We start from the raw sequence: 6000 nt of genomic DNA on the forward strand, positions 1-6000 counted from the left end.
ATCTGTCTGGTCTTTGATGGTAATAGACCCCTGCTGCTGCAGGAATGCCTGCTGATGGCAGCACAGGCCAGGACCTCACAGTGGTCCCAGGTGACATTTTCAGCTGCTCACCTCAGGCTGTTCCCCACTACCTGTGAGTCTCCAGTTCTGCCTTTCTTAATGTGCCCACATCCTTCTGTTTCTTTCTCTTCTATTTCTCCACTACTTACCTGTTCCTCTCAGTGGCACCTAGAATCTGAGTGTGTGATCATCTCAGGACTGGTCTTGGGAGTATTATGCCCTGCTGGTGCATTATGGTGCCAGGTGGGCTCACGTCAGGCACGGGCTGCTCCTCCACCACCTCCTGCCTCACCCCACTCCTATGTAGCCCTGTGAGGCACTGGATCCGTTGTCATCTCAGTCTACCTCACTGTCCGGGCCCCATGGTGATGCTCTGGTGGTCTGGACTGCTCCTTATCTGGCCAACCCTAGTGATCCCTTGCAGGATTTTCTGTCTCAGGCTGAGTCCAGCCTGGGGCCCTTGGTACCAGGTTGGGTTCTTTGAGTCTCCAGTTTGTTCCCCTGTCCTAGGATCCCTTTCAGGCCTGCCTGGCAGCATACTGGTGGTCATCTCAGTGTAGCTCACTGTCCAGGCTCCCTAGGCTCAGAATGGTGGTCATCTCAGGCTTCCTTTTTTTTTGGGGGGGGGGAGAAGATGTTGGGGAACTAGTCATTCAGATGTATACAGGTCAGAACACTGAGAGTAGACATAGCCTCTCCCCTCTCAGCCACCTACTAATTCTCATGTGACAGAGCAGCTACATCCGTGATGGCTCTAGAGGCAGGCATCTCTTTGATTCTTGTGGGAGTGATAGCTATGTATAGCACAAATGCTTAGAAGGTAAATGGGCAAGACTGTTAGCACCCCTACTGTGTAAACCAATATCCTACCATGGTAGGGAATGAAATAAGTTCCTTTAAGTCACTTTAGATCAGTGGCTTTCAACCTTCTTAATGCTACGACCCTTTAACCTACTTTGTCATGTTTTCGTGACCCATATCCATAAAAATTATTTAATTGTTGCTTCATAGCTGTACTGCTATGAATCAGAATGTAAATATGTGATATGCAGGACATTTGATATGCAACCCGAATGTGACTCACAGGTTAAGATCCATTGCTCTAGGTGATGTGGCTAGATTCATAGCTAGCCATACCAGGATTATACACAATCCATAATTTTAAAGATAAATAGTTAATCAACACAGAAGGGAAAAAAAGAAGTACTAAGCTTTTTAAAAGCAAGGCCAGTCCTTCGCCCACAATGTGAAAAGTTCAGTGCTGTCCTAGAACTATTATACTAGTGGTATTTTAAAATTTCCAGCTACAAAATGCAGTAAGCAACATATGATATTGCTTAAATAAGTTATTTTTTCAAAAACTGTTTGTTTTCCTTCCAAACTTTCTTTTAAAATACATTAGAAGATCACAATGCATAATGTAGATTAAGCTCCAATCTATTTTTAAAGATGTCCTATTAAATAATGTCGAATATTTTGTTTGGAATTAATAAAGCTCTCCTTATTCAAAAAAACCTTCTAGCTATTATCTTCAAATAGATGAATTCATTGTGCCATTGTAATTATGAGTGGAAGGTTTTTGAGCTACTATTGCTACATGGCAGCCTCCCAATAACTTTGTTCTATATCAATTTGAATCATACCAGGGCCCATCTCAATAGAGAGTAATCATTGTTCTAATGAGTTTTTATGCTTTTATTGACCGAACAGTTGGCTTTGTGACTGAACGTTGTTCCTAACATCAGAGTCTCTACTCTAAAAGCTCTGCCTCCTTTGCCTTATAGCTATAGAAATATATCCTTTTTGCCTTGCATCTTTACTTTTAAGGTTAAAATGTGCAAAGGGCACAAGGTCCACAGAGAAAGCAGCATTGTTAAACATGAAGGCTTTTTTTTTCAATGGGAGGGATTTACAAGCCTGTTCTGTCCAGAAGGATAGAGTGGATGGTATTTAATTACCTGGTGAACTTTTACTATCTGTAGGGCTACACCTGAATAACGCAGTCTTATGAAAGGAACTCTATGTGCCTGGCAATAGTGTTTGCTATTATATTTATCACAAACACTCTTTCCGTAGCACATTGTTTCTCAGTGGAGAGAACACATCTGTGTAGAAGAGGTCACAAGTGCTCTGCAAAAAAGGTGATCTTTGCAAGAGAGTATTGACATAGCCAGGTCTTAGGCTTTGTTGATATCACTTTCAGGAGAAAAAGTTTTGCAAAGTTTTATTGGGTCTCTCTCTCTCATATATATAACTAAGTCAAGTGGAATGGAGTTTCCTTCTCTCCCCACTACAGATCATTTCACTGCTGACCATAGAGTTCTCAGGGACAATATAGTGGGAATCATGAATTAGTTTACTGATTAGTGAGAAGCAATGCACGTTAAATGCTTACAAAAGTACATGGTCTACACAAAAGTAAGCAATAATAAAATGCACCACCCTTGATGATTTACATAAAATAGGTTCTATCTCCTAGACACAGTTCTATTTACTTACTTACTTACTTACTTCTTACTTGTTTCACCAGCAACTCTATGAAGACAGTGCTAGCTCCACACAGGAGCACTGATTCTATAATCCTTATTGGAGTCAGTGTGTGGCTTGTCTTCATTGTATTATGAGACACTTGTGATTTCATTTTTATGCCTATCCAACATGGAAATAAATTATTAATGTTAATTGATATATAATTATCCTGAGTTATGTATATTCAGAGTGGGTTTGTCTACAGTTTTATAAATATCTTAATGTGTTAGTGAGTGTTATCACAGATCTTTATTATCACCTGTCAAGACCAATAATGGTTAGGTAACTCTTCAAATGTGAAGGTTAGAAACTGATCATCATGAATATTAAATAACATCCCAGAAAAAAAAATGAGCCAGTTGCTTATATAACCACTCACAGAGTTCAGGAACATTTGAGTCTTCTAATAATGTCTTCTATTAATAAATATTTAGGACTTTTGTAATGTTATCAAATAACTAAGAAACTCAAGGAAATTGTTAGGATTTTCAATTCATAAATTATGCACATTTGTTTGGTTCCCATAATACAATTCAACTAAACTTGAAGTTGAGGAATATAAAAATATGAACATGGTGGTTAGAGACTAGGACAGAAAATGCAGAGGGAAAATATAACTATGGATTCCTGCTAAATGAAACCATGTCTAAAGTAATCAATTATTCAAAACTAATGTGAAGGACATAACTATCCTGATACACCCTTAGCATCTCTTTTATTTAATAGAGATAAATTTATAGTGGAGAGGATAATGCCATGTAAGTGAACTAATCCACCAGCACCAACCATCCCCATTGCTACACAGACAAATAGATATGAAACATATGTGTATATATATATATATATATATATATATATATATATATATATACATTTCATATATGGTAATATTGTGTGGTATAACAGTATGTGTATGCACACACATGCATATTTACGTTCACAGTTGTGTACATGCTGTCATGTACATGCACAGGTGTTCTAAGGTCAGAGAACAGCTTCAGTCATTCCTTAGTCAACATTCATTCATCTTAGTTTTTGAGAAAGATTTCCTCAATGATCTGGAGATCACCAAGTAAAATTAAGCGTGCTTATGGCCCAACCACAGGTATCAATCTGTATCTATCTTCCCAGCACTGGAATTTACAAAAAAAATAAAAATAAAATAGCTCACATTACTTTTTTTGCAGGTTCTGGGAAATTTTGTCCCTGTTATTGTAAGAAAAACTTTTTTTACTAACCGAACTATCTCTCCATTCTGATGTATAATCTTTTATATTGCCCATGATACATCTGTTTCTGCTTATGTGAAGAACATCACACACTATAGCCACCACTTAGGCAGGAACTCCAAAACCAAGAGTTCTTTTCTTTGGTGTGTGAGCTGCCTATTTAATCTGCCAATTGAAATTTCCTATGGGAAGCATCATTTCCCACCTGCACATAAAAGCAAAACTTACTTTACATGATCTTAATCAGGAGTGTCTTCCCAAAAGCAGGCTTGCCAAGTTATTATTTATTCACTCAATCTTAACTGTGAATTAATAAGATTGGACTTGGGTGGGTGATATTTATGAGATTTCTCTAAGTAAAAGGGACAAAGATAAATGCATAAAATTACTTCAGAAGAAAGGGAGGTGAGAATACTTAATATTTTAAAAGCAAGACTCAATGTCAAGGAAATATTTAAGAGCTGGGATTATTGGAAATACAAATGTAGGTATTTTATGAAAACATGTCAAATTCAATAAATAAAAATATAGGCAATGAGTATGTGTGTTTCAGTGCTATAAGGTGGAAAGGTTTTTAAGGAAAATGGTGGCACAGAACTTATGGGATATGCCAACCGATATCTGGTTAAATTGATGCCAGTGCCAGGAGAAGGAGTCTATGCTCTACTCTGCCAGGATGGCCTAGAACTGGAGACTGAATAGCCCAGATACCCAGGGTAAAATCAAGCACCATGGGGGGTGGGGAAACAACAATGAAATGATTCTTAATGATATTCTGCTATAATCATAGACCAAGGCTTTGTCCAGTTGTCATCAGAAGGGCTTCCTCCACCAACAGATAGGAACAGGTGCAGAGACTCACAGCCAGACATTATGTGAGGGGGAGGGAGAGAAAGAAGGAGAGAGAGAGAGAGAGAGAGAGAGAGAGAGAGAGAGAGAGAGAGAGAGAATTGGAGTTTGGGGAATCCCCCAAAGAGAGACAGGTGTGGCGGCAGGAGTCACATGGTATAGATGATTCCAGAAGAATATAGCCTATCAGATCAACTGACCAGGACTCATATGGGCTCAGAGAGACAGAAGGTGCAAGCACAGGGCATGGGACTTCACCAGGTCCTCTGCATATATGTTGTTACTGTTATGAAGTGGAAGTTTGTGGCTTCTTTGAAGACTCAGTTTTGTGATGTGATGTTTTTGCTGTAAGCTCTCTCATGTAAGGGGTGTGAATTTGGCCAGCTGAGAAAATCCATGGGTAGACTTTGAGAAGAGAAGACATATAGAAGCCCAAGGACAATGAGACATCTTCATGCTTTGAGACTTGACTTCGCAGAGAGACACACTCCAGAAGACTTATTGGGGTTGATTTGTCCCAATCTTCTAAATAGTGATGATTTGTGTTGCTGCTTGGTGTTGGCCTTTGGACTGGACTGCTGGTATCCTGACAACTGAGTTTGGTAATCCCATAAGGGTCCATCAAACTTAGTTATCCTGAAGTAGATAAAAGAGGCCTACAGCCCTTTTACCTACTAATCTCCTCCCTAAGGTCGAGGGTGGGAAAGGATGTAAAGGTGTTTAATAACACCAAACAAAGTGAGTTTGGTGAAAAATCTTAACCTACACTGTTAGACTGATATTTTTGTGGCTCTCCTAACTGTGAGACTGAGTGTGTTTAAAATTCTTTTATTTGCTCTTTAGGCATTTTTCCTTTTGTTGGTTTGCCTTGTCCATCAGAATATGAGGGCTTTTGGCTTGTCATATTTTCTCTTGGTTTTACTTGTGTTTGGCTGTTTCTTGATGGCCAGCTCCTTTAAAAAGATAAATGGAGGGGGACTCTACCTTCAGTGAGAGAGGATGTGGGGGAGAACTTAGAGGGATGAAAGGAGGGAGAAATTAGTTGACATGTACTGTATGCGGAAAGAATCTATTTCCAACTAAAAGAAACAATGTTGTAGACAAATCTATAAACATTTTAAGTAAAATGATTTATGGTCTTATGTAAAGAAGCAGAAACAAAAATAAATATAAAGGTGTGATCAACAATAAAAACAAAAAGCAATCAAAAAGCCTAAATAGTAGTTGATGATTTTTTCAAAATCCTAGAACAAGTGAATCACAGGATGAATCAAATATGTAAATATGTGTAGAAAGCTTTTTTTTTTCCCAAAGTAAGACATAATTCTAGAAT

General features: G+C 38.5%; 1 non-coding gene across 1 annotated transcript; it reads right to left on the reverse strand.

Moving 5' to 3' along the window:
- Positions 1–693: 693 nt before the first annotated feature.
- On the reverse strand, positions 694–825 carry LOC129690257 (small nucleolar RNA SNORA17). Its single transcript, XR_008722262.1, has one exon. It is a non-coding gene; the product is annotated as a small nucleolar RNA SNORA17 (small nucleolar RNA).
- Positions 826–6000: the final 5175 nt, after the last annotated feature.

This window comes from Psammomys obesus, unplaced genomic scaffold (assembly GCF_907164565.1).
Source record: "Psammomys obesus unplaced genomic scaffold, mPsaObe1.curated_primary_1811, whole genome shotgun sequence".
NCBI classification, from domain to species: Eukaryota; Metazoa; Chordata; class Mammalia; order Rodentia; family Muridae; genus Psammomys; species Psammomys obesus.